General features: G+C 41.2%; 1 protein-coding gene across 2 annotated transcripts in view; it reads right to left on the bottom strand.

The window, feature by feature from the left end:
• LOC136443276 (uncharacterized) overlaps positions 1–10071 on the bottom strand; it is a 33573-nt gene extending 23502 nt beyond the window's left edge. The window contains exons 1-2 of one of the 2 annotated variants that reach the window (XM_066440449.1): positions 9055–10071; positions 378–576 (exon numbers count right to left, since the gene is read on the bottom strand). The gene's annotated coding sequence lies outside the window, so the exon portion shown is untranslated. Of the gene's footprint in view, positions 1–377; positions 577–7230; positions 7357–9054 lie in introns of those variants that run through there. The other variant, XM_066440450.1, reaches the window with a different exon arrangement.
• Positions 10072–12420: the final 2349 nt, after the last annotated feature.

The raw sequence follows: 12420 nt of genomic DNA, 5'->3' as shown, positions 1-12420 counted from the left end.
TGTGGTCAATAAATACTTAATCATTTCCGTTTTACTTGAACACTGTTGTTCCTGATTGAATCATACGGTGGATACATTGTAGACGGTTAAACAGACAAGAAACAAAATAGACGATTGCAAACTTCCTGGGTCATATGATACGAGGCAAAGTATCCAAGATAGTCCTCCAAAATACAGGAAATATTCAGAATGCCCATGTCAAGTTGGCAGTTTTCTAATTAGTCATGTATGATTCTCTCAATAGAGAACTAGTTTTAAATACATTCGGAAAATTAGAGATGATATAAGATTAAAGAATTCACGGATACACCTGATGTTTCTTCAGATATCTAACAGAACACTAAACTTATTTAAAGCATACCCTAAGAAATTCCTACCTTTAAAGGCGGGGCGTAAGTCTTCTCGCTGAACTGATGAGTGATTTTCTGTGACGGCGGAGCTCTTGTTTGACGGCAGCCTGTCTAGCTTGTGCGGCTACGGCGGCGTTGGTTCTCCTCAGAACTCTAATAACACACCATGTATCGACTAGGAACCTCCTTATCTGCACTCAGGACGCCATCAGCTTCGCCCAGACACCTTTTAGAAACAACAAGGACGTAGAAATGAGATTTCCAAATGGGGTTTTAATCCAGTTGCATCAAGCTTCGCGTAGAAAATCAATGTAATGTCATTCAGAGTCATATCTGATGGTGGCACGTTGTCAACGATTTCAACGTATCGTTTAGTAGTTTCTAAAACCACAGCAATGATGGGCAGAATGTTTTTATTATTACGCGTAAAAACGAGTTCATACATGTAAATAGACGCTAGCTTTGCGATCGATCTATGCTAATTATGGTCAATAACATTTCTAGAAAGGAGTGTGCTTTTAGTGTGTCCAAGAGATGGGAATAGATAAACAAGGATAACTAAAAATGACAGCTAAAATACACGAAGAAATGAATCATAACACCGTTATCTTGATATGGCGGAAATAAGAAGGGAAATGAAAAGCTGCTAGTGACAGGAAATGGAGTTTTAGTGGCCCGTGTTACTGCCGGTACGTGCCCGGCGATTGGGCCATGTTGATTTGATTATATGGATGACATCCTCTGGGGACTCCAAAACTGATGCGAGCGTGCGAATAAAAAAAGGCAAAAAAAAAGTTGCCTTTATTCAGAAATCTACGTGGTCAGGAAGGATGAGCAAAAGTCAACACAGAGAGTATGGTATACCGAAATATAGATTCTTCATTTTTGTTCTGTCAAAACTTCTTTGACGTTGGAATTTACGTATACTTTGGTACACTACGTGATTAGCATCTGTTTTCCGAAATATTTTTTGTGTGTGCAATTTACAGCTTAGATTTTCTCATTTTGCAGCTGCTTTTTACGATTTACAGTATGGCTGAATTTTTCTGTATTTTTGGAAACGTTCGAAAATTGATGAGCGCGCGGATGTGATCCATATGATCAAATCAACATGGCCTTACGATGGCGTGAGGTCGCACCGTCTCAGCTGTGTAAGACTGAGATTGAAGACAAATCTGCAATTAATTCGGCACACGACACGCGCGGCGGGACAAGATAGGTGTCAGGAAATACAGGGCACGGATTAGTGGGTTTGTGGAGATAATAGGGGAGATTTAGTTCAAAAGGGACACAGTCTACTCTCCAAGCAGAGGTTGGGGGAGAAGATTGTGACCTTTTTGCCATATGCCCCGTTTTCTGCACTCTCAACAGAAAACGGGGCATGTTCTAGAAGGAGATAACCCTTACTGTGTACACATAGGTAAATATATCAAAGAATGTTTAGATCTTAGAACTAGTAGTAGTGTAAGTGATGGGTTAAACCCGACATGTTGAATTATTCATATACTTGTACGTAGGTTAATCATTTTGTATCCCGTTGTTCGTTTGCATGTATAGTTGTAGAAGACCTTACGAAAGTCGCTGTACTTTTGCTGTGTCAATAAAGATTGTTGTATGATAAAAAGGTCACAATCTTCTCCACCAACCTCTGCTTGGAGAGTAACGCGGCCCACGATGGTGTAAAAGTACGTCTAAAGATAGGAAATAAACTGTATCAGCTAAGATTATTGGAAGAAAAATATTTTGATATGTTACCCTTCTTAGCTTGAGTACCATACCACCCTGTATGTATATTGTATTTGTTTTTCGCAATGAAAAATATTAACTTCACCACATGCACACAAAATGTCTGCCATGCATATTTGTATACTGTAAATGCATTTAAGTTCGCGTGGTTTTTATTTCGCGCAAAGGCGAAAATGAAGTGTTTGCGGTGGTGTTATGTTCGCGGTGAAACGGTCGCCGCGAAAACCGCGAACATAAAACCACCGCGTACATTTCTGCATTTACAGTACATTGGCGTGGCATCATGTGTTTTTGTTTTGTTCTTATTTTTAAAGAGCTACAGGTGGTGAAGTTCATGTTCACTGACCAATAAAACGCTTGTTGCGTCTATACTATAGTGTCTTGATAACCGTGTCTAGAATACTAAGTACTAAAATTATATTCGAGTATACAAGTTGTTATGAGAATATAACTGGCAATGTAGTTTTTGTAAAAAGGTACAAAAAATCATGGATTATTCTCTCTTGTGATGCATAAAAGCTAATCTCCAAGCAGATGTCCACGGGGCACGAAAATCGTATATACTAGCCAGAGAAGCTCCAGTCAGCCAGATACGGGGCTGACTGGAGCTTATCTGGTTGACTGGAGCTTCTCTGGCTGGCATATACGATTTTCGCGCCCCGTGGAGATCTGGTTGGAGATTACATAAAAGCAAAGTTGTTGAATTGGGACCAAACAGCTTATAAGTCTACAATCAAAGCAGAGGATAGCTATATCGGGGAATAGTCTCTACCAGACTAACTACGCCAGCTATAGGGAGAATATTTGCCAGTGAAGTTAATATAGAGTTTCATTTGCAGACACCCGTGGACTGACTCTACTGCCCAATCATTCTTTTTTTTGTCGAATTCTACGATCCATACCTCCGCAAGAAGGCCTGGTGGAGGATAGGTGGGGAAATTGTGACTTATCATTATGCTTCATTTTCTTTCCACCGCCCTAGGAAGGAATAGTCATTATTTTTGTAAACCATTTGATATGTATGCCTCGCAGGTAGGGATGATTGGTATGAATTCGCCAACCCGACTCTTTGTAACAGGCGCCAGCAAGCGCTAGCAATTGATGAGACATAACAACACCTGTGGCAAAAATAATCACCTTCAAATGCATGGTGATGGGACGTGATATGCCGCTCTCAAACGCTATTTTGTCTGACATAACAAGCTTAGGGTATTTGTCTGCGCTTGTAGAAATCAATTAACCAGTCGCAAATTGCCCGTTTGACAACCACTGATATTAATTAAAGAATTTAGACTCACAACAGCAACAATATAAGTTGGTATTCTGAACATGTAAAATCCGTTGTTTTTCATGTCTGGACTTAGCGCAAAGTCCAATTGTTAATGTGCATGTTGTGCGAGTTTTATAATATACATGTATGTTGTATATGATATATCATCATTTAGTATTAAAGCTCGAGCCAAGGGGAGGGAATCGCCGTAATTTCCTGGTAATTTCTCTTTAGTGTTAACTAAATCTAAAACTAGCAGGAGATGGAAATTCTACAAATAATAAAATCATCAGTCGATGATAATCTACAATATATTTTACAGCTGAATTCATTCTCGTCAAGCGATGCGCAGCCCCTGTTTGTCAAAAGCGCCCTCTACTGGTCATCACTCGTCAGTGAACCAAAACATGTCGGAATGAAACGCCATCGTCATTTGTTCGATTTGACATGCAAAAAGAAATCCTTTATGTCGTCTGCTGACAGACAGTACAAGTATAATGGCCTTTTTGTTCAGTTGTTCGAAGATTCATGTTAGTATGATGACCCTTGTGTGACCCCTCATTTATTTCAACTAGCGCTGATGTGACGAACGCAGCCAAACGCATTGCTGTCATTCCTCTTACATGTTTGACTAATGAGGCCAGGGTTACTCAAGGTCAGATGTACATAGAATATATCTATCAACCGTTAATCAGTATTAATGGTTATGATGATTAATATGTGAAATAACATTTTTTTTAGATTAACCGGATAAACAAACAGTAAAGGCCCCCTCTCACTGGGCTCCGGCACTGCGGCGGCACTGCCACGGCAGATTTTTACGGCACCGTCGCGTTTCTTCCACCAATTTTCATTTGCACTCTCACTGACGTGCGGCGCATTTGCGTTTGAAGCCCAGATGAGCAAGTTATTGAATGAACTTTATTGTTCGACAATCGTATATGGTACAATATATGGCACTAAATCAACAATACTGCAAGGCTAACCTATCCTACAATTATAAGTACAAAACATTATCAATAACAGTGTATGAATTACAATAAAGCCATGTATGGATTACTTTTTTCCTCGCTTTTAGGATGAAGTACAGTATAATGAAATTGACCTATGTAGGTGGTATAGGAGTTGGACATGACAACAATACATGGGACATATCGTTCTAGTTCTGTGTACCAAATAGGCTGAAGTTTGTCTTAGTAGTAATACTTTGTAACAGCGCATCTGTCTCTTTGCCATAAGTGGGACAGGCCATGGCCATTACAAATTGAAATTTATCTTCAATGTTTTCATTACATGTGGGACACAATCTGTGAATGCCTGGTGTGTTGTGGTGTCGATCCTTTTCAACCTCTAGACAACGTGCGCTGATTCTCAATGTAGTTATGCTTATTGGTTTATTATGATTTGATGTGATATAGTCTTCCCTACCAAAGTAATTTTTGATTTTATAAAATGTTTGGAGTTTACTTAAGTTTCTAAGTGGTTCCCTCCAGCCAGGGAGAAACGTGAGTTTCACACTTTCTTTAAATGTATATCCAAAACGGTTGGTATCAACGTTAACTGCGGGGCTAAGCCAAACATGTCTACATAGTATGTCCTGAGCGTGAGTAGCCCAGTCATTTTCTTCTTCGAATGATGAAGTGTCGTATGTTTTTTTTTAATAATCCTGTTAGTAGGTAAATTATCTAATCTTAGCGAGAGTATCTAATCAACTATGTTTGACTATTCTTCCAATTCACCCATACGGCGAAATATTGAGGAAAATTTGCGATACAGTGCCTGACTGGAACATCAAGTTCAGTTTATCACTGTATTTCTTGAATGGCACAAGAGCAGGGCGAGTGCATGTAGACAAGTGGTCTGATTCCTTTCCTGAGCGACTAGGCTATCAACTTCCGTACTGGAATAAATGTACAATGCAGAGATCTAATTTTCAGTGGGATTAAGCAATATCCCAATGAAAATATCAGAGGATCTACAGCTACAATCATCAACCTTACTACAATGCAGTAAATTAGGGTTAACCAAACTCGTGAACAGATCAATAGCTAGGGAAATGGGCCGATTGCAGTTTGATGGTAGTGCTTTCAATTAATCAGAAATCGCAGTGCTGTCAATGGATCAAAATACAATGCAAAACTATAAAAAAAATGCATCAAAAATTGATTTCAAGTTTTAAAAGGATTTTCACGTATGACACTTGGTTCAACAAAAGTTAAAACTGACATATCACTTTTACACAATAGTGCGCGCGGTGAGCTCCCGGTAAGCTCCCGGCGAGCGCGCGGCACTTTGCCACTTGCGTTTTTTTTTCAAATTTTGAAAAAAATCGCCATTTCAACCGGCACGCCGGCGGTGTGGACCGGCACTGGTACGGCACTGAGACGTCACTAGGACGGTACGCTGAGGTCTGTGCACGGCACTGCGACGGTAGCCATTTCCACGCTACCGCACGTTACCGCCACAGTACCGCAGCCCAATGAGAGGGGGCCTTAAAGCACCAGTACAACACGTTATGATGATTAATTCCTATGCCGTTATATCATCTGTATTTTGCCATTATTCTTGTTCAGATGTCGTAACAAACAATGATATCACACCTCTATGGACATAACACTACAATAAAGTATTCTGACGTATTTCTATTCAAAGTTTGTATTTTTGCGTCAGTGTACTAAGAGACTTTTGTTTTTCTCGATCCGTCAATGTATTTTCTATTGAGCTTAAACGGAAGTTATTACTAATGTATCAAGAATCTTTTCAGCGTTACGATTCAATTTATAGCTTTGGCCATGGGACTCAACGTATTAAAACATGCTACGTAACTGTTGAAATTAATAATGCAAAACTAAAATACCTTTCAAATTTACCTTACACATTGATTTCACTGAAATAGTGTCACAGTAATTTCAGCAGAAATTAATATGCATATTTTGTTACAATTGTAACGTATTGCATAACGATAAAGTCGATGTCAGGATACTTCGATTTCTGCGAAGCTCCTCTACGACTTTTATGTCTGTGGTTTATAACTACATAACAAAGTGCCTTACGGCGACTCCCTGTTAGAAAATAGGCCATGTCGCTATATCAAACAAATAGATTTATGCATTTTGTCTACATTAAATCCCGACTGGCGTCCTCCTCAACCAGAAAATAGAACAAACTCCGCATCTAGTTGGGCTCTAGCCTCCACCAGGCCCTCCTACGGGGGTATGGATCATAGAATTCGTCAGAAAAAGGAATAATTAGCCAGTAGAGTCAGTCCACGGTGAAGATCACATTTCGCCCGTGTAACGGAGCCTGGTTAATGAAACCCTGGCAAATATTCTCCCTAAAGCCGGCGTAGTTAGTCTGGTAGAGACTACGGAGAGGACACCCCTATGTCTCTACGGAAGAAAACCGACGCCGCTAAGATACGAAGGCTGTGTTTATCCCAGCGTGAGCCGGTTAAAGCAGGATTAATGCCAACCAGCCACTAATTTAATTGACCCTCCCCGTGCTTTGAGCCACGGTTGTCCGACTTAAGCCCATAATTTCTCGTGCTAGTTGGTGACGCCCGCTCCGGGTGATCCGCTTTTTTCTCTCACAGAGGCCGGGGTGGATACCCGTATAGCTCTTGGAATAACTCCTTTGTAAACATCTTGGAACGTTTGGTGTGTGACAGATCTTCAAACATACTGTGTGATAGATCTTCTAAAGCAGGAATTGTAACAAACTGAATTATAAAACTGAAGAATATCGTAAGATTTTGGCAGAGGCCGTGTATATAGTTATAGATCAGACGATATACGTGTCAGATAGGGAAGTCTATATCTATTGATATGGGGAATCAAAGAGAAAGTTATCAAACACAACACCTACCTTTGTTGTCATAACACGGAATGCAAAAATTTCCCCATGTTCTCTGTTCATATTGAAGAGACGGTACCGCCATGGCCGATAGACGAAAGGACACATGGCAATTCACAAGGTGTTTACTGCGAAGGTCAGAGGTCAAGAGTAGGGGCAACTCAAACGTGCATATTTACTGGGCACACAGGATGATCAGACTGGTATAACAAAGATGGCTCAGTCAAGATGGCAGAATTCACTAGAATGTTACGTTGCTATGGCAACAATAAGACAATGCATGCCGGGAAAAAAAGGTTGAAATCATGATTTTTTTTAGGTCTGTCACTGGTAGGGGGGGGGGGATTTTGAATCATAAATGTGTTTTTGTTGCTGCAAATGTTAGTATGATCGACACGCAATGAGATACAGAAATGGTCAGTCCCCTTTGGATCTCCCATTTTAACGCCCTGTCGACGTGGGGTGTACACATAACAAAGCACCCAGCCGACCGAGGCATTCTTGTAAAAGAAAGCAGAAGAGGTATGACGTCGTCAATTGCTCTGCTATTTGCTTGTCCTATTTATTCCGACTGGGCTTCTCGGATCCCCTAGTGTTCCGCAGGAAAATAAACCAGATATTTTCATTCCTAGGTGAAGCTCAAAACATTAGACTCTAATTCATCATATCTATCCAAAGCTGCAAGTTATTTGCATTTTGAATAGGAAGCAATAAAAAACAATTACAAAAGAAAACAAATGCAGTGATTATCACTTAGCGGCAGAGAAAGGGGAGGGGGGCATTGTTTACTTTTATAAGTATCCTTATTTTTAGCTGCCCGCCCCACATTTTACGCCATGGGCTCAGGAAGAATCAGTAGAAGAGCACAATATTTTGGTAAGAGTTAAGACTGTTTTTCCAGCAAAGTGTTGGTTTATTTTGCCGGTAGGGCAAGTTTGAGAAGAAAACATCCCGGTTGGTAGTCTGTTTCCGGACCGTGACCGAGGTAAAAAAGATGCCTTTGTGTGTTATTGAATGAATGAATTATTGTGTAAGACTGGAGTGGGTATTATCATCAGCTGTGTGGAGATCATTTGTTTGCAGAAGAGGCGTTTTCGACTATTCGTCATGCGCGGTAGGTATTGTCCAATGCCGTCCCTTGTTTGCGCCCCCCCCCCGTCGGGAGTCGTATTTTTCGTCGACAGCGTTCATAATGTTCGTGTTTTGCCCAGACCTTATAAAACACTTAACGGGACACTTTCTCAGAGGGCTAGTCTTCTGTGTTAGGACCATTTAAGATACAAGCATACCTGGCATGACAGGACCCTGTATCAGCACAACGCTCCATTGTGTGACAAATATGCCTATGCAAACTGTGCTGACACGCCACCAGATTTAGAGTAGGGGAAGGGTATACCAAGGAGGTTTTGGGTATACACAGCAGGGAGGACGGATTTTACTCTCAAAAACAGAATATTTACCCCTCCACATTCTCTTTAATCAAAAGAACATTTTCTTTCAAGTGAGAAAATCTATAAGACGCGACTGTTATTTGTTCTAAACCGTTATAACTGTCACGCGCGCTCTCGTGTTTCTCGGTGCGTCCATTGATAGGTGATACAGCGATGTTTTTGTACCAGTGATCAAAACAGATGCAAGAACCGGAGGCGTTTGGTACCGAGCTATAGAAAATGAGCAGATGATGCATGAAAGGTACAGAGAATGATTAGGGCGAGAAAAAAATGGAGCACAGAGAATAAGCAACAACAACAACAAGAACATCAACAATAACAATAATGTCGTTCCAATTATCAGAACCTTAGTGTCATATTTCTGCAGGTACAACGGCGCACTCACCTGTCTAGTTACCTGTAGTATCACGTCAACCACACACAATCCAACCGAAAGATCCAACGTTTCACCGGTTGTACAGTTCTTCACTGTTTTGTCGAATAGCAAGGTCCTCGCCCTCTTCGGCATTTTCTTGTAAGACGTCTGAGGTCCTCCTTAAGACGCCGCGTCCTGAGAGAACATTGCGTGCGAGCAGTCAGTACAAATGAGCCCTGTTACTGCACTAGTGGGAGGGTGACACGACCGGGTCAGGTTTCAACTGCAGAGATTGGCCCGATTGTATAGTACACGGTAGATGATCCTAGTATCGTGTTGTCCCCGTAATGAGTGTGGTCCTTTCCCCCAAAGGGCAATGCGTGTGGCTCCACTACTACAAGAACGGCGTTTGGACGGCCTTGGTTACGGCACAGTAAAGGTAGAGCATGGCGCGTTATGAGGAGAAATCAGACAGGACATGTACCTCGCACGTATTTCCCCTCAAACAAAGATCCTTTACAGAACGGCTCCAGTTGAAAATGTCGTGAAAACGACTCCTGCCTTCCTGTCCCCCTCCATTATTGTTCTAAGACAACCTTCACCGCATCCGCGTCATCGGACGCAATTCCCAGTAGAACCGGCACAAAGCTGAGTACTTCCCGCCGGCGTACACACGACACAGGCACCGCGGGCAGTTCCGCAAAGAGGACGATCCATTCAAAACTCCAGTACAAACTTCCTCGCCATTTTATCCACAACTCATCATCCTGGTACACTCTTCATCGCGAAAATGTTCCTAATACAGTTATACAGTTACAAAGCGAGAGGAGTCACTTTTTGAAGTCTTCACAAAGCAACAGGATCCAAAAATGTCCAAAACGAGACCGATTCAAACGCCATGCGTAGGCTGTAAGAGGAGAGTGGGACTAATTGAAAACTGGCACGCTTTGGTGATCACCAAGTCATATTTAAGCCGGTGTTTGTGAACAAATATCTGACACAGAGAGGTGGGATAATTTGTGTTGGGTTAGGGAACGTTTGGGCAGTGGGAGGCGAGGTTTGCTGACGAAGGCAATCCCTGGGATTAGAGCAAACCATTGCATAATGGGGGTGATGGTTATGTGATGATATTCTCATACTTGAAGCAAAGTTCACTTATCAACCAGAAAATCGACAAATCACAGCTACATATATGATGAGATATTAACGATTATTCATTTTTTGGAGGATTCTCTTTTTTGTGCAGATAGCTATTTTTATTTTCACCATTCGTACCCCATACACCCCTTTGAGTGAAGAAGACTGGGCCAGTGGTAATACACTGTAAATTTGCATAAGACGGCTCCCCTATTGACACCGCCGCCTTCATTAGAACAATCTTCTTGGTTGGATTGGAAAAAGGAGGTTATACGGATTTGTTAGAAGAAGGTCCGTTGGTTAGAACAATAAAAGGAGCGTTTTTAAAAAGTCACTATTTTGTATGATAATTCTACGAAATATATATAAGCGATACCAAACTACTAGACTAAAGACTAAAATGTATTCCGACTTATGTCCTAGACAGGGGTAGCCTGAGTATCAGCCTCCGTAGTGACCGCTGGCTCAATTCTTGTCGCTTGCTAGTAACGTTACCAGTCTCCGTAGTGACCGCTGGCTCAATTCTTGTCGCTTGCTAACCACGGACAAGAATTGACCTAGCGGTCACTACGGAGGCTGGTACTCAGTAAGACAGAAGACCAGTGATCGGTACGGTGTAATGTTGAATGGAAATTGGAAAATAAGCAGTAAATGTTACGTCTAGTAGAAACGGACAATTCTCTCAGACACAACTTCATTTTGTGTTGTATTTCATGAACCATTGTCTTTTGTTCCTTTGTTCGTAACTTGAGTTACGATTTACATTGTTTTAGCTTTGTTAAAGCAAGGAGGTTAATATTTGTATCTCTGGTAAAACTAATGAATTATCCTTTATATCCCACTGCATCAATAGATTTCTTAACGAGATGTGCAACGGAGTCGAACATTTGGGACAAGATACAACTCCTGAATTCCGGTCCCATATGTAGGCAGAAAAATTAAGAAATCTGCATCCAGATCTAGTGGATCTAGCAAGGCGCTGGCTTAATCCATAGGCTCTTGAAGGAAAAACAACAACAACAAAAAAGGACTATCTCCACCTGTGTTAACACGTGGACACGGATTCTATTGTTTAACGGATAATTGGTGCGGAAAATGGGCCAATATGTCGTTGTTCTTTGCCAGATATTTCAGCATGCTTTTTCAACGGGAAACCCGTTGCCATAGTGACGACACGGAGGTCAAACGAAGCCCCAAACGTCGTGAGTCGGACAGGAGCCATGCGTAACCCACTCACACCCGACCCCGTCAAGTGGACGTCGTATGCTGATATCGAAACGTCATTTTTCATGGCCAAACAGGACAATTCCTCAGTGTTTGGAACTAAGTCGGTTAGCAGTAGTATATGCGGTGCAGCATGATTCTAGTTTGGAGGAGGAACGGTGCTTGCAGACAAAGAAGAACTCCAAAAGATGTACAATCATCTACCACTGGCCAAAATAAGTCATTGCATTCTTTCACATCTTGATATCGTCTGTTGAAGTGACTTTTCAGAAAGATTGTGCATTTTTAATACATATGAATAATGATTATACTGATCTTCAGTCAGCATCAATGTGCATAACCCAACAGGACAAGAGTCCGTACGCGGGGTACTTAACGGCTTACCCTCCTTTTGTAGTCATACACTCATAGCAAGGAATAAGGAATCATCCTTCAGACGGTGCGCTAGTATCCCATATACTATTCAGAACGTTGTTACACTTGCCTTACGTGTACTTTTATAGACCACTAGCAGTAGTGTACCCATGGATAACGGTTAGAAAGTGACATAGTAACCACATGCACTCTGTTTCTAGTTACTAGTGACGTGAAATTGTGATAGTCGTTGCGAATTAACAGCCCGTCAATACTTACACGTCATAATCGATACCATCTATACCCTTGTTCCATACCGTTTGATTGAATCATCTATCGTTCCTATTGATACTATTGGCGACCCAAGCGATACTGATATGCCGTAGTAATATAAATTATGCTGTAGGGATTAAAGGTTCTTTGTTGTTATCTGAATATGTGTATGCCTCAAATTTTAGACTTAAGCCGATAAAACATATTCCTCATGATAATAAAAATTATGCTGTAGAGATATAATCTTTTTGCTGTCATATGAATAGGTGTGCTAAGCAGTTGTTCGCACTTTTTCTTACCTCAAATGTTAGACTTAAGACGATAAAGCATATCCCAAAAGAAGGTTAAAGATTGAAGAAGGTCGTTAAAGAATGGTCAACACGTGTTAGATCTGTGGTCTGAATTCAG

The sequence above is a fragment of the Branchiostoma lanceolatum genome, chromosome 10, assembly GCF_035083965.1.
Source record: "Branchiostoma lanceolatum isolate klBraLanc5 chromosome 10, klBraLanc5.hap2, whole genome shotgun sequence".
Classification (NCBI taxonomy): Eukaryota; Metazoa; Chordata; class Leptocardii; order Amphioxiformes; family Branchiostomatidae; genus Branchiostoma; species Branchiostoma lanceolatum.
This window is presented reverse-complemented; position numbering and strand designations above follow the sequence as displayed.